General features: G+C 51.6%; 1 protein-coding gene across 1 annotated transcript in view; it reads right to left on the bottom strand.

Moving 5' to 3' along the window:
- Positions 1–1,176: 1,176 nt before the first annotated feature.
- Positions 1,177–23,027, bottom strand: part of PPIH (peptidylprolyl isomerase H) — a 262,108-nt gene continuing 240,257 nt past the window's right edge. The window contains exon 10 of the mRNA XM_064470100.1: positions 1,177–1,189. The gene's annotated coding sequence lies outside the window, so the exon portion shown is untranslated. The remainder of the gene's footprint in view (positions 1,190–23,027) is intronic.

Below are 23,027 nucleotides of genomic sequence, written 5' to 3'. Positions count from 1 at the left end.
AGGCTAAACCCCCCCAGCCCCCTCAGCCACCCCCCAGCACACTTGTGCTCCAGACCCTGCCCCAGCCCCGCTGCCCTTCTCTGGACACGCTCCAGCCCCTCCAGGCCCTCCTTGTCCCGAGGGGCCCAAACCTGAGCCCAGCACTCAAGGTGGGGCCTCACCGGGGCCGAGCACAGGGGCCCCATCCCTGCCCGGCCCCTGCTGGCCACACCAGTGCTGACACAAGCCCGGGGGCTGGTGGCCTCCTTGGCCACCCGGGCACTGCTGGCTCATGCCCAGCCGGCTGTCAGCCAGCACCCCCAGGGCCTTCTCCGCCGGGCACTTCCCAGCCCCTCTGCCCCAGGCCTGGGGCGCTGCCTGGGGTTGGTGTGACCCCAGGGCAGGACCCGGCACTGGGCCTTGTTGAATCGCTTATGCTTGGCCTTCGCCGAATGATCCAGCCCGTCCAGGTCCCTCTGCAGCCCCTTCCTGCCCTCCAGCAGATTGACACTCCCACCCAGCTTGATGTCTGCAAACTCACTGAGGGTGCGCTCAATCCCCTCATCCAGATCATCAATGAAGATATTGAACAGGACCAGCCCCAACACTGAGCCCTGGGGAACACCACTCGTGGCCGGCCGCCAACTGGACGTGACTCCATTCACCACCGCTCTCTGGGCTCGGCCGTCCAGCCAGTGTTTAACCCAGCGCAGAGTGCACTTGTCCAAGCCATGAGCAGCCAGCTTCTCCAGGAGAATGCTGTGGGAGACAGTGTCAAAGGCCTTACTAAAGTCCAAGTGGACAACATCCACAGCCTTCCCCTCATCCACTAAGCGGGTCACCTTATCACAGAGGGAGACCAGGTTAGTGAGTCAGGACCTCCCTTTCATAAACCCATGCTGGCTGAGCCCAATCCCCTGGGTGTCCCACATGTGCTGCGTAATGGCATTCAAAATTATCTGCTCCGTGACCTTTCCCGGCACTGAGGTCAGGCTGACAGGCCTGTAGTTCCCTGGATCCTCCTTCTGACCCTTCTTGTAGAGAGGCATCACATTTGCTAGTTTCCAGTTATCTGGGACCTCCCTGGTTGACCAGGACTGCTGAAAAATGATGGAGAGTGTCTTGGCGAGCTCCTCTGCCAGCTCCCTCAGTATCCTCAGGTGGATCCCATCCAGCCCCATGGACTTGTGAGCATCGAGGCGAAGGAGCAGGTCGGTGACTGCCACCTCTTCAACAACCAGGACTTCATTCTGCATGCTATCTCCATCTCCCAGCACAGGGGCCTGACAGCCCTGAGGATGACCAGTCTGACTATTAAAGACTGAGGCAAAGAAGTACCTCAGTACTTCTGAGTACTACCTCAGTACCTAAGTACCTCAGCCTTCTCCTCATCTTTCATGGAAAGTTTACCTTCCGCATCCAATAAAGGAGGGAGGTTCTCCCTGGCCCTCCTTTTGTCACTTTTTGTCACTTAGAAATATCTTTGATGTTAAAAGGTGGACTTCAGTTAAGTACTTTGCAATGGGAGGAGCATGGAAAAGTCAGCTTGATCGTACCTGTTTGGGCTGTGTCGCTGAAGGGCCGGTGTCAAACCCAAAGGCAAAGGCAACCCGGGAGGTTTCAGCAGGGGAGATGGATGGGCTCCAGAGCCACCAGTGTGAGCCCAGAGCCACTCACTGTCTGCCCACACATCCCCCTTGGCAGGTGGCAGGGAGAGGGGTGGGCTGAGGCTGTGCAGACCGTTTTGTAGGTCATCAGCTTGCTTCGTCTCAGCTTTGAACAATGTAGGGTATGCTGTGCCCTGTGTTGCTGCGCTGTGTCCTCTGAGGGACAGCCTGGGCAGGCCGGGAGGGCAGACGCTAGAGGATTTCTGATGGAATAGTTTAAAAAGGGGATTCAAAGGAGGGGGAGAGTGAAGTCAACTGAGAAGAAGCAATATTGCTCCCAGACATTAAGGGTAACGGGATGGGGAACTAGCACGGGCTTGGAGGTCCCCACTCCAGAGCAGACCCAGACCCCCACCCCAGGGGTGAGAGGAGGACCCCAGCAGGGGTCCCACGTGGGTATCAGCCAAGCAGGTGGCAGTCTGCATGCCTCCGGACAGCCTGGACCATGGCAAGAGTTCTGAGGAGCTGAGAATACCTTTGTTTTCAGAGGAACAGCCTTCCTCAGACGGTTCCCTCTGGGGATGAGATGAATCCCTGGATCTCCCCTGTCCCCATTTCAGCAGAGCTGTACTTTGCCCGAGCACCAGGAAGATGCACTCAGCCCCTGCTGCTTGTTTGGCTGCACCAAAATATTGTGCATCTCCCGCTGCCGTCCCTCCGCAGGAAACCAGCGACCGCCAAGAAAAGGCAGTAACTGACTCTGGAGCAGCTGCGTCTCAGATGGCAGAAGCTGGTGAGAGGCTTTTCTAGCTTTTCAGGATGGCTTTTGTATCTGTGTTTCCTCCACTCCTTTGCTAAGCTCCAGTTTCTGAACCAGGGCCTGGTCCTCAGGGCCCATGCCACCCTGCAGCCCCCACGCCAGCACGCATAAGCCCTGCGAGAAGGAGGACCTGGCAAGAGGACTGGGAAATATTGTCACTTCTGCTGAGGTCACTCTGCAGCCCATGTTTTACCCAGAGACCTCAAATGAAGAAAGTGGAAAATAACACTGGAGCAAGTTCAGATGTTATTCTCCAGCCTGTCGTTACCCTGAGTCAGATGGAGACAAGCGAAGAGCCTCTACCCGGGATAGATTGTAATCGGAGCGATGGAAAAGACCATTAGGTCATCTGGGCCATCTGCCCCTGCCAATACACGCCTGTTCCCTGCTTCGTGTTATCTAGTGCTTAGCTTGGAGTGAGTCAAGTGATGCAGCTTCCAGTTTCCCACGGGAGACTTTTCCTAATAAAACTAATAGCTGAGATGGAAACGTTTCCTGATATTCTGCCTAAATATGCTGTTGCTCACATACATCCCATTACTCCTGCTGATCCTCCCATGGGGCCCTCTGAAAGCATGTCTCTCCTTGGTGTTCGTACCCATCACATTCCTGCTGACAGTTACTGTCATATTTTCCCTGGGTTGCCATCTAGACAAGCTACATTTCACAGCACAGTGGTAATGACTCCAGACCCAGGGCTGCAAATAGCTTGCTTTGTCCTTGGAGCCTTTGGACTCCTCCTAAGAAGTCAGATTCCCCAGACATTCTGCAAAGGGGAATATTCTGGAGAGGTTTTAATGTAAAATCAAGCATGGGGTTTAGAGAGATGGGTCCTTGAGTAAAAAGCTTGGTTCCATATTTCTGAAGTTTCTCATGATGATTCTTTATCTTTTGTTCTGATCTAGTTTTCCTTCTTTAAATTTTGATCTCTGATTTCTCCAGGGATCTCCATCCCTTTTCCACATCTAATTAGAGCTTGAAGTCCCAGAAAGACACGTGAAGCCAATTAGGGGAATGATTCAGGCTCCAGGTGACTTAAAGGTTTGCAGTTTGTAAAGAGGCTTGAGCATTTGCTAGCAAGGTGAACGACAGATGGAGAGAAAGCGAGATAGGTGGATATATAGATTGATGCCTTTAGGAGTAAGAGATGTAGCCATGACTTGGAAACTTTCTGAAGAGTTCAGCACATACAGCCTGGCTTCTTTCTCTCACTGGGGATAAGAGGCTTATTAAAATAAGTGATTTTCGGGGTTCTGCAACTGCCCTGGTAGAGCAGCTCTCCAGTGTTGGATGCTGCAAGGGTGGGGAATCCCCTTGGTCCCCAGCAAGAGCCGTATGGGATGTGATCCTTGCTGAACCTGGCTGTTGCTCAGCCCTTACAGCTGAGCCAAGCACCCACCACCCCTCGGGGGGGCCTTCCTCCACGGCATGGCTGGGAGGACATTGGTGAGGTGTATAGAGAGGAAGGACCCGCTCCCTGAGTGAGTTGGGGGGACACATGGGGTGTGCAAAATTGCAGGTTTTTACTCATAACTGAGATCTGGCTTTCAAAGCACTTTGTACCATTAGCTTTTAGTCCCTGAGCTCCAGCTTGCAAAAATCCTGCCATGCCATCTCAGTGCCACCAGCTTGGGGATGCTGCAGTCCCCGAGGGAAGAGTGTCTTGCACAGAGCAGAATGAGCTGCAATCCAAGATGGAGCCCCTGCGTAGGTCAGATAAACAGAGCCGTGCCTGCAACAGGAAATTAATTTAAATTTAGAAGAAATAATTTTTTCCCTTGGTCGAATGAGTTGGGAGATCCTCCTTCTGTTCTTCATTAAGCAACAAAGGGTGAAACCAACAGCAAATTGTGTGCAAACCACCCAACTGCGGCCCTGAACTCCTGAAACATCTTTATTCACTTAATCTGGGATTCAGGAAATTCTCGTCCAAGCCGGTTTTATTGGGTGGTTTGAATTGAGCTCTCAGCCTCCCAATCAGTAACAGATGAACAATTTTGCATAACATTTTTCTCCTGGATTTTTGGCTCTGCTCCGTCCTTCCTAGCGGCTGAGCTGATGAAGCAGGCCTGTTGTTCATCCCTTCGGAGAAGCCAGCCTTGCTCCAGTTCTGGGAACAGCCACAGGCTGCCCTGGGTCCTGATCAAGGCCAAGTCCCACCTTTCTCGGTTTATCTCCATCGGCGGCTCTTCTCCCCATCTCCCTCTTGACTCCTTCCTCCAGCTGCTTCCTGGGCTGGCATCGAGTGCTGCACCCATAAAGATCAGCCAAAGCCAGGTCACAGGTGCTGAAGGGCAGACAGTAGATGCCGATAAACAGCCACGCAGCCTGACTGAGTTGTGTGGACATCTGATGAAACACAAGGGGAGACAGGTCCCAGCTGTGGCTGGAGCTGCGTGGGGAGAAGGGATGTTTTTATGGGCTGACCTGCCCTTCAGCACCTCTCCAGGCAGGTGGCTGCTGGGCTTGTGTTCTTTGTTCACTTGTGAGTATGGCTTTTGTGGCTGGGAGCAGAGCACAGGTGGATTTCTGTGCCATAGGATACCTCTAGAGTCGGTGTCTGTGTTGGCCCATCAGCCAGTGCATGTGAGGGTGCACCTGGCTGTGGGACGCGCTGTGCCTGCGGACCTGCCATGCACACCCGTGTGGACACGTGCCAGAAGCAGCGTGCGTGTGAGTGTGAGCCTGTGTGTGCTTGCAGGCGCGCTCATCGCCATGGCCGAGGTGGTGCCGGTCCGCAGGGGCCCTCCGCCCTACTGGGAACGGTGGCATCTGGACCACTGGGAGAAAGCAAAAGGAGAAGGGTGAGACCCTGGAAAAAAGAGGGGTGTAAAACGCTTGGAGAAATCCCAGCCCTCTGGCAAGGGGCGCTCATGTCTGCACCCCCGTGTCTGTGCACATGTGCGTTACTTGTCAGCATCTGTCTGCCTCCACCCTCGCTGCCTTGGCTGCCCGGAGCTGCCAGGACTCAGCTGAAGGCCAGTCAGGAAATGAAATAGGTGCTACGCACCCCCCTTGTCCCCACCCCGTGGGTGGGCTCCCTCACCTGCCCATCGCCCTCCGCACCCTGCCGACCCTCTGGCAGCAGATTTCGCCGGATGATGTTGCCGCCTTGATGTTTCAGTGCTGCCAGTTCCCAGAATAACCCGGTCCCGGGGCTGGGGAAAAACACTTGCTCAGCCGATGTGTTTGCTCAGACACTTCAGCCCAGGCTTTTATTATTATAATGCCTCTGAGATCTGGGGCTTAGAGCCGGATTTGCTGCCATGTGCCTGACAAAGAGGAGTGACCTCAGCGACACCGGAGAGCAGAGAGCATGTAAAACCTTTCTGGGCTCTGCGTAGGAGTGCCGCTTCCCTTCTTGGCTGCTCTCAGCTCCATCTGCTCTCTCCACACGCGGGTCTCCCTGTTAGTCCCTCTTGGGTGGAGAGAGGACCAGGCAGGAGACGACTGTTCACACAAATGGGCTTAACATTATTTGCAGAGCTCCCAGATCAGCATGCCCTGAATTTTAAGCATGAGGGTGATTTCCCTCACTCTGGTGGGTCTGCAGTTTCTCCTCTCCATCCTTTGGGGGGGCAAGAGAAAGAGCAACCAAGGCATCAGCCCATCTGCATGAACCGCTCACGCCATGCACTGGATCTCCAAGGGTGAAGGAGCTCCCTGCCCCATCTGTCAGCTTGCCTACAGGGACCTGACCCTGATGCTGTCCTTTTCTACCCAGGTTTCTCCTGTGCAGTTTGGTGGTCACCACCTTGCACTGCAGAGTTGGAGCTGAGTCAAATCAACATGTCAAAGATCATATTAGACATTCCTTCACTCACCCCATGAAATATTGGCCATCTTTTCTGCCACATGGAGCAAAGTAAGTTGCAAACCCAATGGGAAAGGCAGGAAAAACAGTCATTAATAACTGTACTTAATTACAACCTAATTTATTGAAAAATGTGTTTGAAAGCAGCTGGCAACAAGTTGAACTATGTGGAAAGTTTGAAGAATACCAGACCAGACATTAATTAGTCAACAGCCTCCAGAAAAGGTCAGGCTCTGGAAATATTTAAAGGTCCCATAATAAAATGAATTTTAATTCCAATGCTGAATGAAAATTTCATTACAAATCCCCAGAAAATAGTCTGCTTCCCCACAGACATGCGGGTTTGAGGGTGACGTGCTCTCCACACACCACAAACTCCTTATGGGATTTCCCAAACCATGCCTTCTCGTTACCTCCTTTTGTTGGAAACTCCACAGAAGCAACTTCGTTTTCATCAAGGGCTAAGCATCATTAGCATGAGACCTCTAACACTAACCTCCCTAAATTACCGACTGGCCTCTGTAATGCAGCATGACCTCTCTAGGAGTTAGTGCCACCAGTAAAATCTGATCTCAACCCCACACTTGTGCACAGAGAGAGACAATCTCTTGGGAAGGCCTGAAGAGATGCTGTGGCCATGAACGGTATGAACAGGGATGTTTTTTGGAAGTGACTGCACATCGTTTGCTACCAGCAGACCAACAGCATCACTGTTATGCTGTTTGTTTAACTGAACTCTGTCTGAAACACCAGGACGCGGATAGACATGGCCCGTGGTTTGAGGCCCTGCAGTTCTGGTGGAAGCGAGGACCTTACCCTTGGCCATATCAGTGATCACGTCCTGGGGGTATGAGTCATTCAGCAAACACAAAAATCCCAAGAAGGAAATGTGCTGATAAACAAAAGCATCTACCAGTAAAGGGTACACTCACCCAAGAGGCATTTGACAGAAAGCCACTATCAGGAGACATTTTCTGTCCCTCTGAGTTTGAAATATTTCCTTGCATCTTCCTAGCTTGTCCTTATCTTGGCCTTCTTCAAGGCCACTCCTTTGCAGGTTCCTGCAGGAAAACCTATGCACAGGAAGGTGTGAGACCCCTGGAAGTGTCATGATATTTATAGTGAGAAGGGGCACATCTGCCAGTCAGTGGAAAACGTCCTTGTGGGAGGAGAACCAGCCCCTGCCACAGACTGTGTCACCGTCACCTTCCCATATAAAGGTACCAGGTACTGTCCAGGTTGTGTGGCATTGCCCCGAAAACATTATTTCAAGATTTGCATGGGAAGAAGAGCATTCCTTGTCCTATGGCATGGAAGCCACGTGCTCAGCCTTCACACCTGGCTGCCCATCGCTTACCCGTTCTGGCTGTTTATTCCTCTCTGCTGCAGTGCGCTGAATGATACGCATCTGGGAAGCGGGACTGCGACAGGCTGGGAGCTCGGTGGCGGATTGTTCGGCATAACCCAGGATTGCTGAACGTGCAATATGTGGATTTTTGACTGAGACCAAGCTGGTATCTCTGAGCTCTGCCCGCTTCCCTGCTGGCTCATCTGCCCGCCCAGCTCTGAGGCAAACACAAGCCCCAGCCCTCGCGCGCTCCTCAGCCACATCCAGAGCAGCTGGCAGGAAGCAGTGGCTTCCAGGTTTGAAGGAAGTTGTGAATAGTTTGGTTTCAGAAATAGCAAACTGTTTGGACTGCAGGTGTTTCCAGAACGAAACATCTCAGTAGCTTTCCTTCTGTGAAAGATTTCATGAAGTCCTTGTGTCAGTCCAATTCAGAATAAGGTATTTTCCTGAGATCTCAAATTGGTTCCAGGGAGAGCACTCCTGCCATGAGATGGCTAAGTACTGCCAGTACCGAAAAGTTGGCAAAGCCTTGGAGGCACATTTGGAGGTCTGACCACCAAAATGTTGCTCTGTTCTCTTTTTCCCCTCCTGGCACTTCTTCCACAATGCAAATGGAGGAGGGAGGCAGGTGCAGTCTAACAGCCCATCACTAATAAGGAGGCAGGAAGCAGCAAAACAAAATTCCCAACTCTTTCCCACAAGTGGCAAAGTTTTCAGTAGAAATTGTGGGGTATCCTTTATAATCCCAACCTTGGACTGTTCTGCTGGAGCTGGGAGAGAAGCTTCTCTCCTCTACTTGCCATTCAAAGGTGCCTGGTCCATCTTGGCAGGATCAGCACAAGGTTGCCAGAGAGGCCAGGCTGCCTCTGCAAATCCAGTCCCAAGGGTTGCAAGGAGCAAACAGAGAGAATGTTTTTGTCCATAACTCACTTTTGGAAGAAGTTTCCTTTCTTTCTGCTCCACATCATCTTAGCCCTCCCCTGTCATCCAGAAGATGGCATAGAAGCTCCTTCTGAGGAGACACCAGGACCAGCTAGGTGGTCAGTGTGCTTGGAAATCCTGCTTCCAGATCAGCTGTCACCTTGTGCCAGATGCATTGGGATTTGCTCACTGATCCATTCTGGGGGCACAAAATGTGTCAGCAAAAGGGAGGTGGAAATGTAAGAGAGAGAAAACATCTGCTGTCAGCCAAGGGTGGGATCTGGGATGGGGGAAAGAGGTGCAGGAAGTGCACAGGGCAAATTCCACAGTAGGAAGAATGGGTTCAAGTCTCTGGTGATCCCAGGCATCAAATGGTGGCACACGTTTTCTCCTGAGATAAGTGCTTGGATCAGACAAAACCAGCGGACTGGCCTCTGGCTGAGTCCTCAAACCAGTCCTAAGATCTAAGGGGCTTCAGCAGAGCAGAACGTAGCATAGTCATGGAGAAACAGGAGTGAAACCTGGCATTTTCTTGAAAGCGAAGGTGACTTAGGAGGAAACATAAAGGGTCTTGCCAGAATTGCTGTGGGCTGTGATCCCTGGGCTCCATCACATTTATGGATAGGCTACATATCACGTGCACCTGAGGAAAAGCCATAGGACTCCGTGCCATAGCTGGAGGCTATAGCGGCATAAAAACCTGCATTCCCCAAGCCAGAGGAGGCCCTCCTTCCTCCCAGCCACCAAAGCTGGAAAAATCAGTGGTGGTTTTATTTTCACAGGAGACTGTGGTACTGGAGCTCACTGGAGCAGAAGAGGGAGAGGACCCCCAAGTCTGATCCTCTCTTGCAGGAGGACGTGCCGTTAGCAGTGACTTTGCAATCCCAGGAACGATATTGCATACCACAAAGCCACCAAGGCACCCCATAGGATGTCCACCCTACAGGGACATGCTGCTTTTCAGGGTACAGGGCATGCAGGGCTCCAGGGCTGAAAGGCGTGGCTGCTGTAACAGCCCACATGGGAAGGTCCAACAAGGAGAGACTCCCTTTAATGAGTTCTTCTTGGAGAGGCCAGGAGACAATGGAGACCAGAAACTGCTTGGAAATGACTTCTCTGTCTTCTCCTGGCCTGACTAGGGGATGGAGGCAGGAATACGGGCTCATGGACAGAGGGACAAAGCATCCTGCCCCTGAATCGTCAGCTATTTTTGTGAGTCTGCCCCTGCCACATGGGCTGAGCCCTGGTAGCCAACAAGCTGCTGCCAGCCACTGTGTTTATGAAGGAACAGTGGAGTATTTTATGACTTGTGTTTGGGTGAGCAGTCCCCAGCAGCCAGCCTGCCCAGCTACGTGAGTCACCACCCTGCCCGAGGGTCCTGCTGGATGCAGGGTAACAAATGGCAAAGATGCCCTGCAGTAGCAGAGCTCGAGAGCTTTTCTTTTTTAAGCTGGCTGGTTGAAGGCTTACTCCGGAGTCCAAAAATGAGAATTGGTGGGAAACACTGCAGGCAGCCAGCAAGGAGCTCTGCAAGACCCCAAACAGCCCAGTCTGCAGAAAGGCATCACTAACCCCAGCTGATATCAGGCAGAAAACTGCCTGGGCCCCACCTTCAGTAGTGGAAAGCAAATCTTCTCTCTGGGAAAGGAGGTAATCTCTGGGCTATGTCAAGGAGCCTAGCCTTGACATCAGCTAGGACAGTCCCAGCACTGCTCTGTCCTGTGGGCTGCTGCCCAGAAAAGCCAGTGTGCCAAGTCTCCACCTCCTTTGCCCAGGGACTTACACATCTGTGGGGCTGCCAAACATCTCCTTCACCTTGACCCTGAAGCCCTCGTTCCCCGCTGGGCAGCAACCGCTATCAGAGCCGGCAGTCTAGCAGAGCTGGGTGAGGAGTAAGTCAAGGGCTTGGAAGATTTTCCTGTGCGTGGTGATTCATGGCTCGCGTTTGTCAGTAGATGGGAGTGTTTGGAGAAGAGCCAAGTCATCATGAAAACATTTACAAATCCCAGACGTTTTGTGGATTTCACCACAAATTATCTTCTGTCCAACACAGCCAACCCACACGTTCATCGACATTTTTGAGCTGTGGTTTATTAATCCTCCATTTCCAGCAATGGTGTGAAGATGGCAATCGTCAGAAAGAGGGGACATTCCATTAGAGTTGTACCAGCTGGGCAGGAGAAGGGTGAGCGGCTGGGAGCCAAATGACTCCTCTCTTCACCATGGCTGCACCACCTTGCCAGCTGTCAAAGAAACATGGATGCAAGCCTTCCCTGGGGGAGAAGACAGAAGAGACTGTGCCAGCTGTTCCTGGGAAGACAAAGGCTTTTACTGAGGGCAATGCCAGCTTTACACAGGCAGAATAAAATTACTATTCTGGTATCCACCACCTTGTGCCTTTTGTCCTGTCTCAGAGTATGAGGAGCTTGTTTGGAAAGGAGAAGTAATGCCACGATTGTCCATCACCACCAGCAGACGCCAGACTGAGCAGCATGCAAAATTTTTTGTGTCCCCCTTGGCTGAGCATGTGCCAGCCACAACCCTCACAAGGCTGCCCAGTGGCAGGGTGTAGGAAAAGGCGAAAAGCTCTCAAAAGTCACGCCTTATTGACACAACCTTCCCTGATCAGAGCAGAGGACAGGAGAAGTCTGGGCTTCCTTCAAAAGACCTGTCTGTGAGCATCTATGGAGATATGCTGTAGAAAAATTAAGTCTGAATGGGGATGTATAGGGGTCAAAGCTCAGGAAGAAATGTCAAAAGGGGATAAAAGAATATTGGGCATTGATGGCACCAAGTTCAGCAGGTGTTTCATATTACAGCACATCTGTGAGTGCTGGACACGCACATTCAGGACAGACCAACTGGGAGAACAAATAGCTGCACAAAACAAAGAAGCATCTAATTAAGGACAGACTATGCCCAAAAAATGGAGCCTAAAGGAGTCTTAGAAAAAATGAGTTGAAAGTGTGTAAATCAGCAGTGTTGCCCATTGACTCACGGGGGTGGACCAGCATGAAAAGAAAGATGAATTCCCAAGTGGTACCAAAAGCTATGTCAGGTATATCCAAAGGCAGTGCATGGTCACCAGCCTGAGAGCCCAGGAGATGTGAGGACTGGCTAGCTGGCAGCTCTTCTCTTCTGTGTCATTGCAAGGAGCTCTGCACAGACCACCTGGAGATGTCTCAGTGCCTGAACACTGGACTCTTTTCCTGGTGCTGTGAGTGTGTGTGTATGAGACAATGAGTGCGTGAAAAGGTTTTTTTTTTTTAATAAAATAACCTTTTCCTTCTAAACCCTCTCTCACAGATTTGGGGAAATATATGGGGAGATCTGGGGAAACATTTGCATGTAGCAGGGGAAAGTCCCAGCTTCCTATTCCAAGAAGAGGTCAGAAACCCATCCTTTCTCATGGCATGTTGGGCTGATCCCTCAGAGAAGCTACAGGCCCCGGTTAACCTGATGTTTTGGGATGTAACTGCATAGATACTTTTCTCCCCGTGCTTTACAGTGCAGGCTTCCCCTCCATCATGAGGTGGAAAGGAAACTTGGCATGCTGGAGATTTCCTTCAGGGCCCCTCTGTTTACAGTGGCTCCCTGGGGCAGGACAGAGCTCGGCTTTCCCGCTCACTGAGCACAGGAAACAGATCCATGGAGGTCATGGAAAGCTGCTTCTACCTGTCTAGCAGAATGAGGGCCTGGGGAGGACCCTCTTTATTCATCAGGCAATGAAGGCAAGAAGTTGGAGCCCTGAGGAGGACTGGCCCTGGAAAGGTTCACCTGGGAGGGACGATCCCATTCAGGCTGATGCTGGGATGCTCCTGGTGTTCAGGGAATGCTCATCTCCACTCTTACCATCCGTGGGTCTCCTGGTTCGTTATTTGTGATTCAGATCTTCCCTTTTGTGATATCCAATGCATATAGCAGCAGGTAGGCTAACGCTGCTGGAGGCTTGCCACCGTGCACCCTTGTGGAGTGGCGTGCGGCTGCCTCCAGCCTTCAGTTTTGGAGCTGAAGTGATATTCGTGACATTGAATTTATCTTTTATTTTAAACAGCTCCTACACCTCACTGGTGTGGGTAGATAGTGAAGTGTGGTAGGGAGAAATGAACTGCCCCCCTCCATGAAAACCCATCGTGACTGGGCAAGATGATCCCCTAGCTCCTAAAGCCAGATGGGACCACACATGGTGGCAGGTGCAAAGCCTGGCCCTTTTCTGGACGTACACAGGTTGGTATTAACTTGCTTTGGCTATCCGCACCCTCCGGACACCCGTCCCCCACTGTCTATGTCGATGCCAGGTTTTACACACGTGGAGTGGAAGTGCTGGCCGGACGCAGCGAGTCGGGGCCAGTGTGCCTCTTCACGCCGTGAATGAGCAGCACATCACACTGCACCTTTTGGTGCCAACCACTTTGAGGAATGGCCATGCAAATCAGTGGCCAAGGTGTCCCAGGTGTTAAACAGCCATTTACCAGGACCAGATCTCAGGGCTCCCACGCCGCAGCTGAGAGCCAAGACCTCTGGACTGCAGCCAGGCTCTCCCCTGCCTGCTCTCTGCCTGTCCTCTGCAAGGACCTTTGTAAGGTCACGTTGATTCCACTAATAAGGCTATGCAAATCACTGGGTTTAAGACCAGAAAAGTAATACGTTACCTAATTCAGCCTCCTAGGTATCTCAAGCCTTTGATATTCACCTTGATTTTTCTGTATTAGGGCTAATAATTTGTCTAAAGCACCTCTTCCAGATATCGGTGTTACTTGATTGCACCAGCACTGCTTCATTAAACAAAAACCTTGCTTCGCTGTTCAGTTGGGGTTTTATGGTGCTGACAGCAAGGCCATTAATAATGTACCCATTTTTCTGATCTGTTTTTTAATACATAATCATTTTCCAGGACTTTCACAACTGTTTTGAGACCTGGCTTCCCATGGGGCAGTGTGGGAAGCTACAGGCAGAAGCAAGTCCCAAAACTGGAAGGAGGAGATGGGACAACCTCATCGAGCCCATCCGAGGCAGGGGAGTGCCAGATCATGGGGGACAGGGCGAGGTGCAAGGTAGCCTGAACCCTCAGGAAAGGGACAGTGTGTCTGCAAGAGAAATTTAAATGATCGTGTTCCCTTAGCAGGAGGCCCAGGATGTTCTTCCTGGATGAAGGACAGAGACTGGATGTTTCTCTGGAGCAGCGCAATCATAGTAAAACGACATAAGAGGTGTTGGCCAAGGAATAAAAACTACTGATCCGGGCTTTAAACTGGCTCTTTGGGGTTAGCGGGAAGGCAGCTTGCTTGCACTGACGGTGGGTTTTCTTCAGCCTTCCTCCAACTGGCCGCTCTTGCAGATGGCGCGGGGCGGGGGGCGGGGGCCATGACACCGCATCTCTGCCTCTCGGCACCCCACCCCGGCACCTGGATGAGCCAAGCCTCCACCTTCCAGTGAGTGAACTCAAAGCAACTTAAAGCTCTGTTATTTCTTTTCTCCCGTTCTCAGAGTCCTTTTGAATATCCCTTCTCTCTGCTCCAGCTCTGCAGGCTCCAGGGATTTGGCTCTGGCAAATAAGCTCAGGCAAGCAGGAGCTGACTGTTACGTGACCCTTCTTGTAATTTGCTGGAAATCTCCTCCATAGGATAAACAGACCAATGTTAACCTTTATATAGTAAATAAAACTCCAGTGAATGTGGCCACTTAGCATGTCTAAAAGCTACATTTTAACTTCTAATATTAACACATTTTTAAGGAAATCTTTCTTTGGCAAAAGCCAAAAAAATATTTGTTTCCTGTTTCAGTAAATAGTCGGCATGGCAGAGCAACTCCATCTGATACCGCCTCCCTGCTCCACGCAGCTGATCCCCCTTTATCCCTGTTTACTGCAGGGATACTATTAAATACCTTCAGCCGCTCCTGCTTGCAGATTTCCAGAGAGACCGTATCCTGTTTATAGCACCTCTGCTCTGGGTGCCTGCATGGGGGAGCTCCACGCAGAAGAGAGAGAAAGAAGAAGGGTCAAGGGAGAGACGCCAAGATGTAGAAGGAAAGGAGGGAGGTGGAGAGATGTCTGCTGCCACCTCTGAGCACCTCACGCTGAGAGCAGCGGCAGCACAGCTAAGTGTCTCCCCCAATGGTCCCGACAGCATCCCCTCCCCAGCAGAAGTGCCTGCTGGTCACGTGGGAGAGCCTGGATCAGGCCTTACAACCTCCAGAGCAACTGGGCTATTGTTGGGGGCTGCATTAGTGATGGAGGGACGTGCCCTAGGCTGTGAGCACTGCAATGCTTTCCATTCACAGTGTCATTTCTGCACTACTCACCAGCTTCCTTGGGCATCAGAAACTCCTGCAGCCTCTGTGAAGCCACTGATAAAACACCTGCTTGAGAGCTTGGAGCCCAGGGCCTTCAGTGCATTACGCAGACAAGCAGGGAAGGCTTTGGACCCTGATTTGTTTTGCTCTTCCCAGCTGTTATGTACAGATGGAGCAAGGCTCTTCCATTTCTTTCTGAAAGCACCGCACCCTCCAGCAGCCTGCACGCAGTGCTGCTGCCAGAGATAGATGGTGGCCATGAGACGTGTGAGCTGTGCTGGGGTACCTGCTTATACACAGTTGTGCAAAATTTGCACACATCTGGGAAAGGTATCCCCTGATACCTACCTGGGACTTCAGTGTTTTACCCCTTCATTAGACCCACATGATGATTTCTTGCTTCCCCTTCAAAGTGTTCAGTTGCTTCTCTGGAAACGTGGACAATAACCTAGAATGGATCTGGGGGTTTTTAAGCCACATGTGCTTTCTGCAAGAGAGTTCATGAGAGCAATAAAAGGCAGAACGATGATTAGGGGAGACAGGAAAGGGTTTGCACATCTTGCTGGGAGCAATCTTGGTTTTGGTTTCTTGGCCAATCTGCCTGAACTGTGACGTTTCACGTCACATCTGACTCGCATTCAGAAGGAATGCGAATGCGCCCAGCACCTCCCTGGTCTCGTAATGGGCTGAGCCTCTTTGGGCAGCGCCTGGGGCTTGTGGGACACCAGACCTGGGGAAGCTGGCTGGCCCTCGTGCTTCAGTGGCAGGGTGACCGCAGGGTCTGAACCAAACCCAGCTGAAGTCAATATGCCACTAACTCAGAGTTTCACAGGACCAGATTCAAGAAGGGGGTTTGCTGCAATGCTCTGCGCTGCACAGCCTGCGCTTTAGGTGTCTGCATCAAGATGAGGATTTGCAGGACTGGGTTCCCTCTGTGATGGACAGGGAAGCTGGGGAGGGGACCCAGGCAGCTTCCCCACATCCAGCACTTCGAGCATTGGGCTAGGAGACCACTGATGAGCAGGAGAGAGGCTCCGAGGCACAGGCAGACAGCAGGCACGGGAGGCCCTGGCTGAAGTCTAGAGGCTTTGGCTCCCAGCTGCAGCACGGGAGCCCTGAGATCTGGTCCTCTCTGCCTAGGTGATTTATGTACACTGCATTTGACAGTCGCTGGATGAAAAGCAGAAATGATGCAGGGTCTCTGAGCTGAGTAGTTTACATCCTGCAGGGTCTGTGTCACACACTGTAGCCTGCATTTTGGCACTGGCGGGTGAGGGAGCTTTTGTGGAACACTTCCAACTTTGGGTCTCCTGGGGAACAGGAAGAGCAAAGAAGATAATATGAAGACTAACAGCCTCGCCAGTGCTTCCCCAGTGGGTACCTCCCTAAATGAGTTACCCTCCATCCATCACAAACCCCGTTTCAGGGCTGGGATTACCCCGCGCCTCCCAGCCAAGCCTGTGTATCATCACGCCCTGTCCGACCCACCAGCGTGGCAGCCTCGGTGTGACCACCCGCTCCATCCCAGCTCAGGGCTTGCTGTGAAGAGCACAAGGACAGGGAAGCACCAGCCGCCCCAGGACAGGAGCCCAGCCATGGGACTGGTCCTAAAACCTTTGCAGTTCAGCCTTGCCATGCCGTTGACCTGAGCAAGGCTTGGAGAGCCATCCTGTCATGAAGTTTGGCAGACCTGGAGCCACGAGCCCAGCTGGCAGCCACCTGCCCCGGGCTGTGTTCTCCACCACCCCGCCCCAGACAAGCGGGTTTTGTTCGGCGTGTGTGCAGGATGTGGCTCGGTGACCCCTCTTGGCGAGAGGCAGCACTCTGTGCCCACTGCTTCCCCGGCAGCAGCCGGGTGCGGGAGGCAGAAAGCCCTCTTTGTGCTGGAGAAGGTGTCAGGTACTCGGCACGCAGGCAGCTGAATTGGGGCTTTTCATCAGGAGAGAGGCTTGCTGGTTGAGGAATGCTGGCTCCCGGCTGGAGCTGGCAGGGACCTGCCTGCGCCAGGCTTGGCGGTCCCGTGATAGAGCCCGCAGCCCGCCCTCCTTGTCCAGGAGCTATTTGGGGGCTGAGGGCAGCAGGAGCAGTGTCCTCTCTGTGGGGACACGGGAATGAAGTCGCTATTTATAAATAAGCGGGTGTGCAGAGAGCCCTCAAGGGCGAGAAATTGCCCTGCTGCTTTGGGAGGCGCGTCCTGATCAGGGCATCTCGGGCAGGACGCTGTGCTCAGACCCCGCAGCCCATGCTGCGCGGGAGGTGGGGACACGTCGGCGATGCAGCATGCCTGCAAACCCTCGACACAAGCCCTGGAGCACCTGGGCAGCTTGAGGGGACAGCCCAGCAAGGCGTGTTTTAGAGGAATAGTGTCTCACCACAACACACACGGGATATTTTCGCAAGGGATGCTTTTAAGACACACATTTCAGCCCAGGCATGCATATAATTGTGCTTGCAAGTTTACTCTGGTTTGAAAAGTTAGTGAATCTGCAGTATTTGGGGGAATATCTGGTGCTTGAAGCCTCATTTTTATGTCTTTAGTTTGGAGTCAAGGAATCCAGAATCCATCTGAGAAAACGGCTTCAAATTCATAATTAAGTTTCTGTGTCCTTGAAAACTGATCGTAATGAGTGTTATCAAAATTGACATTCCTCCCACAAATAACTGCAACCACAGTACGAACGATTTGGGTTCCAGTTCAGGCAGTGGTGACTGATCTGAGCCAGACAGCAACACACAGAGTTACGACTACTGCCTGGGCTGTTTATTTGGGGCTTTTTTTAACAGATATCTTGCCATTTCTGCCCTTACTCCAAAGTCGCACAGAGGTTTTACTTCAAGAAGCTGCCAGTGGTGAGCTATTAACTTCCAGTGATCACAACGCAATTAGCCAGAGTCACTGGGGGAAGTGCTGTCTCCAAAACTGCTGGAGGCTGCTCAATGTTAGAAAGTGGGAACTTACTTCAAAATAAATAAATGAGGAGAGTTCATTTAAAGGGCCCTAAAGGCAAATGCATTTAAGGGCATAGCTTTGATATGGAAGTCGTGTATGTGCCTATCAATGAGGCTTTGAAGGTTGTATATCCTAAGAGGAAAAGCAGAAAGGCCCATGTGGGAAAGAAAATCAACAGCATTTGCTGAAATGGCAGGGTTTCATTGCGTATTTGAGCTGAACAGAGTACTTCAGTAAAAGGAAATCCAGCCTTAGCACAGGCAATAGAAGCAAGCGTAAAGCATGCCAGGGATTACCTAACAAGGGAATTAGGATGGGATTTCATCAGAGTGAATAGCAAAAAAAGTTCTAAAATAAAAAAGGTATAAAAATAAGTGATAAAAAGAGATAAAAATACATAACATCTGACGTTTCAGAGTAGGTGGAAGCCTGGGAGAGAAACAGAGGGTGATGGCAAAAAGTAGCAATGGGGAGCTGAGTGGTTTCTTCAGATCATTCAGGACCACCGAGGGTGCTGGGGAGAAAGCCACCCTTCTAGCTTTTTAGCTTCCTAGAGCTAAGATCTGCTCATTTCAGGTTATAAAAATGAGCAACGATGGTGGTGTCAGAAGAAGATGGTGGAATACATTGACACACTGAAGAGCAGTAAGTCACTGAGCCCTGATGATGCATCTAAGACTTGTGTAGGAACATAAGAATGAAATGACAGAGCTGCTAACACAAATATGCACACAAAGATCTGTGCTCAGCAGCAAACAATAAAAAAAAAAGAACCCAACAGGGAAATGATGGGACACAGCAGGGATGGGAATGGAGGGGAATCTGCAATATATTATAAAGCCATCACATGAGCCAGCGGGGTGTCCTCCTCTGGAGCAGTGCCCTCCCCGTGCTCATGTCATGCCTCATGGGATATGGGGGAGCAGAAGGGCTGGGGGGAGCAGCGGTGGAATCCTGCAGGGGGACCAGGAAGGAGGATGGTTTGATGGGGTGAGCAGGCGAGGAGGAGATACTGGGAGGAGGATACCCACATGACTTGGTATCCTCCATCTCACCCTCTTTTGTTATCCAAAAATGGGGTGGCAGAGAAAGAACTGCAGTGGATGAAAAGGAGACATCTTGCTGTGGGGCTCACTGATGTGCTGTGGTGCAGCAGTCCTTATTTTAGCAGCAATTCGTACAAGATGTACCAGCTAAGAAGGACTTACTTGGACACCCACAGCTTCTCCAGAGGGCTGCCAAGTGCAAGGGAAGGTCATAAACCATCTGACTCCCTTGGGCTGCTGGCAAGGAGGAAGACACCCTCCCACATGTGAACTGCAAGGCTTTGGAGCATCTCTTAAAACAGCACCAAGGGCCAGGTGATGCAGGAGAAGGGGTGCAGGCAGCAGGAGAGTGGGGCCCATGGGGCAGGGTGCTGCAGAAACACTCCCCTCCCAGGGGGCAGAGACGGATGGGAAGGCAACAGGAGAGAGGAGAGGAATTGTCTTTGTTCATAAGTGGTTTTCCTTATGTCCTAGCTGGCTGAAGACCTTTTATAGTCTCATCCAGACCTAGAAGAGCTCATCGTGGTAGTTATCCAGCATCATTGTCCACCTCTCTTGGCCATTTTGTGTCCCCATAGAGAGTGCAGGACTGGACAAAAAAAGGACAGCAGCATGGTTTCCACCTCCCTTGCATGGCGATCTGCCTTTGTCAAGGCAGGAGATGTCCCACCTCACTCTCTGCTTTGGCCTTGGAGGCAGTGCCTGCCCACGGACCAGCCAGCACAGCTTCCCTGGGAGTCAAGGCTCAGCAAAGGAGAGGATCTCCAGGAGATGATGATTCATGGTTGATCACTTTAGCCAGAGCTGGATTGAATCAACTCCTCTCTCCCATGGCTTTGCCAGGTCTCATGGCCCAGGGAGGGGAGGAGAGAGGAGAATAATGAGATTTCCTATCCAGAATCATGGGGGATTTATAGCTGTTGTGATAACCTCGGACGTTAGTAAGGCTCGCACAAGAAACCATGCTGATTTCCAAGTTCCTGATTTACTAAACAACAAAACGAAAAGTCAGCATAAATCACCTCTGCTCACACAAGTGACAGCTGCGGGGTCCCTGGGAGCCTGCCACATGGATGTATGCGGGCTGGTGCCTGGACACCTTGACCCCGGGGTCTCTGAGCTCTGACCAAGCCTGGGCGCTGTACGGCAGTCCTGACAGAGCCACCTCACCCTGCGACGAGATGCAGCGGCAGCTACTTGGAGGGCAGTTACAAAGGCCAAAGAGCCAAACTGATGGGACCGGGGCAATGGTTGCCTACTGGGGCTTCACAGGTCCAGGCAGGACACTGAGGAAACTCTTCTTACCCATGCCTTGGGATAGGACCCCAGAGCGGTGCAGGATGGGGTTTTCCAGGACTCAGCTAGACAAAGCCATGACAACCCCGATCTAGTGCTGGAGATAGTCCTGCTGCTGGTGGAACGTTGGTCTGGAGACCCCCGAGCCCCCTTCCACCAGCCCCGCTGGGATCCTGTGTTTCCAGCAGTACATTCCCCCCAGGCATCCTTGTCCTTATCCAGGACATTTCTGCTTTCTCTTGCACACAGCCCCTTTAGACATCTTTCAGATGCATCTTTTCCAAGAAAATACCCCCCCCTTCCCAAACCAGATGGAAGAGCTCACACCCTTCAGAAGTGACTGTGTTTTCCGGTGCTACTACTGAGTATGAAACAGGAGTTTAAGCAAAATAAAAAAGATTAAAACCTGAAACCTTACGTGGCAACAGGGTATGCTGCAGCATGTCCTGTGGCAGCAGGGGGGCAATGATGCGTGATGCACCAAACCAGTGTCAGTGTCATGAGAAACTGAGTGGCTGTCAGAAGCTGCACTGAATGGGGCAAGAGACTGCTTGCTGTAACTGTGCATTGCAGGATCCCCTTCCAAGCAAAGGTGAGCGGTGGGGCAGATCATCAAAATGGTGCTTGCAAAATGGCAAAGGGAAATAAATGGTGGGTACAGATCTGTAACAACCGTGTTTCCTAGCTTGGCTCACTTTGCTTGTGCCAACAAATTAGCAGATGCTGGTAGTGAAGCAGGTTAAATATCCCCAGGCTTCTGTAAGCCTGGGCATGTATCGCTCTGTGGTACCATAAAAGACAACAGAAGGACCCAAGTGGTTTGAGGAACAGCCCTGAAACTACCCATAAGTTTAGAAGCAAATTAAATTGGTGAGAAGGGAAACAGGCAAGTTGGACACATTCATATGTGGAGAGAGAAGTTACTATCCTGACAAGATAGAGACAACCTGACACACTGCCAGCACCAAATAGGATGGGGAGAGTCGCAGAGCTGAGCGTGCTTAGGACTAAGGGCAGAAAGAAATAATATTAATTTGCAAAATGAAAACACAGAGCAAACCTCTAAAGAAATACAAGCAAGTTTGTTAGGGGCAGAACCAGGTAATCTGCAGCTCAGTGAAGATGCAGAGGCTTGGGCAGAAGAGTAGACAGAAGGTGCTTGGATGCAGTACAATCCACTGACCTCCTGGAGATCCATCACTACTGCAGGGAGGGAGACTGGACATGGCTTTGGGGGAATTTGGTTGCCCGGCCTGTGATTCTGTGAACTCCCCAGCGAGGCCATGTTCCCAGCGTCACCCTCAACCCAGGAAACAACCAAAGACTCTGGACAAAAGACCTGACAAAAGACTTGGTCTGGCCTTTCCTCATCCATCTACCTGCAACCGTTCCTGGAAGAAGACCATTCCCTGGGTTTGTCTGGATCCTTTTTATATACGTGTGATGGGAGACTGACACCTGTAATATGAAAAAATACACTGCACTAAGAGATTAGCCTGACTTTCCTCACTGACCAAACTAGTCTGCAGACTCCAGTATTATATGCTGGATCTGGTCCCATAAACTGCCTTTTAACCTACTGAGACTTTAATAAAATTCAGATATTTCTTCCTTTTTCACAGGTTAGGCTGGAGGGTGCATTGCTCTCTGCTGAGCAGGGCAATGCACACAGCAGAGCGATGACTGCTTTCAGGCTAACAGAGAGGAAAGCATTGTTTCTGGGTAACTGATCGCATCCCGCGTCTCACGCAGTACATGACGCAGCGCCCAGTGCGCAGGCTCCCCAGCAGCCTGCCCGTTTCCACTGGGCGCTGTGCATACGCTGTGTTATCCAAACCACATTCCTGGCCCTTGAGACTCGGGAGCCGTTACGTTACAGACCCTGGTTTATTGGACCAGGGTTACTGGTCATTGATTCCAGAGTTAATCTTACAGAGTCCCCAGCCTTCAAGGTACTGCAGAACTTACCGTGCCAAGATTTATGGGGTAAATCAGTGCCATTCAGTGCCCTAAGGCGTAGGCACTGAGCAGTGGTCTGTGCTTGATGCCACGTGTGCAGGGAGATCTTTTCAGGACTGTCCTACCACTCCTTTCAGGCTGTGAAGCATCCTCTGCTCCTCTGGTGGGCCCCTCACCTGCACTCCATTGGCCCTGGATTCACCTTCATCCCCCCAGACTGGTACCAGTCCAGGAAGAGAGCCCACCCCTGCTGTCATCACGAGAAGAAAATCCCCCAGAGACAGAAAAATGAGCTTCTGCCATTAAATTCTGCCCAGATCATCACTGCCCAGGACACAGAAACACAGAGGTGCTGCAGAGTCCCCCCAGACATCCAGGTCACCTGGGGTCCTGGCTGTGCCTTGCCTGACCTGCCAGGAGCGGATAGGCCGCCCCAAGGTAAGACCCGTCCTCCTGCCTGGAAACTAAAGTCTGGCCAAAGCGATCAAGGTATTTTTGTCTCCCAGACAAACCCTCCTCAGTGACCACGATGGCCCCACCTCTCCTTGCAAAGCCCCGTGGCCAGAAGGGCTTTCCAAGCCTGCACCCTCCTTATCATTCTCTGCCAAACCACTGCAATTTCTGCAATACAAAGATAAACCGCATGTGGGCTGTACAGCGCGGATCACAAATACCTGCTGGCCCCACACATATTGTGCTGTGAGACCAGCACGTTGCTTCATATCAGTTGCCAGGATTTCATGTTCTTCCTCAATCTTCATTGTCACAATTTAGACATTTTGACCGGGCAGGACGCGTTCCCCATGCAGGAGTCCTTGCGCTGACCTTACAAACTAAATGCAAGCAGGGAACGAGGAAGCCAGCGCTGACAAACACAAGATGGGATGAGATCAGATAGCGCAGGGTGACATGGCATGCCATGAAACGGCGTGGCACAGGCAAGAGATGGTCAGGGATGGAGGCCAGATGATGTGCGATGCGAGTGATGTGACC

The sequence above is a fragment of the Phalacrocorax carbo genome, chromosome 20, assembly GCF_963921805.1.
Source record: "Phalacrocorax carbo chromosome 20, bPhaCar2.1, whole genome shotgun sequence".
NCBI lineage: Eukaryota > Metazoa > Chordata > Aves > Suliformes > Phalacrocoracidae > Phalacrocorax > Phalacrocorax carbo.
Note: the sequence above shows the minus strand (reverse complement) of the source record. Positions and strands in the feature narration are given on the sequence as shown.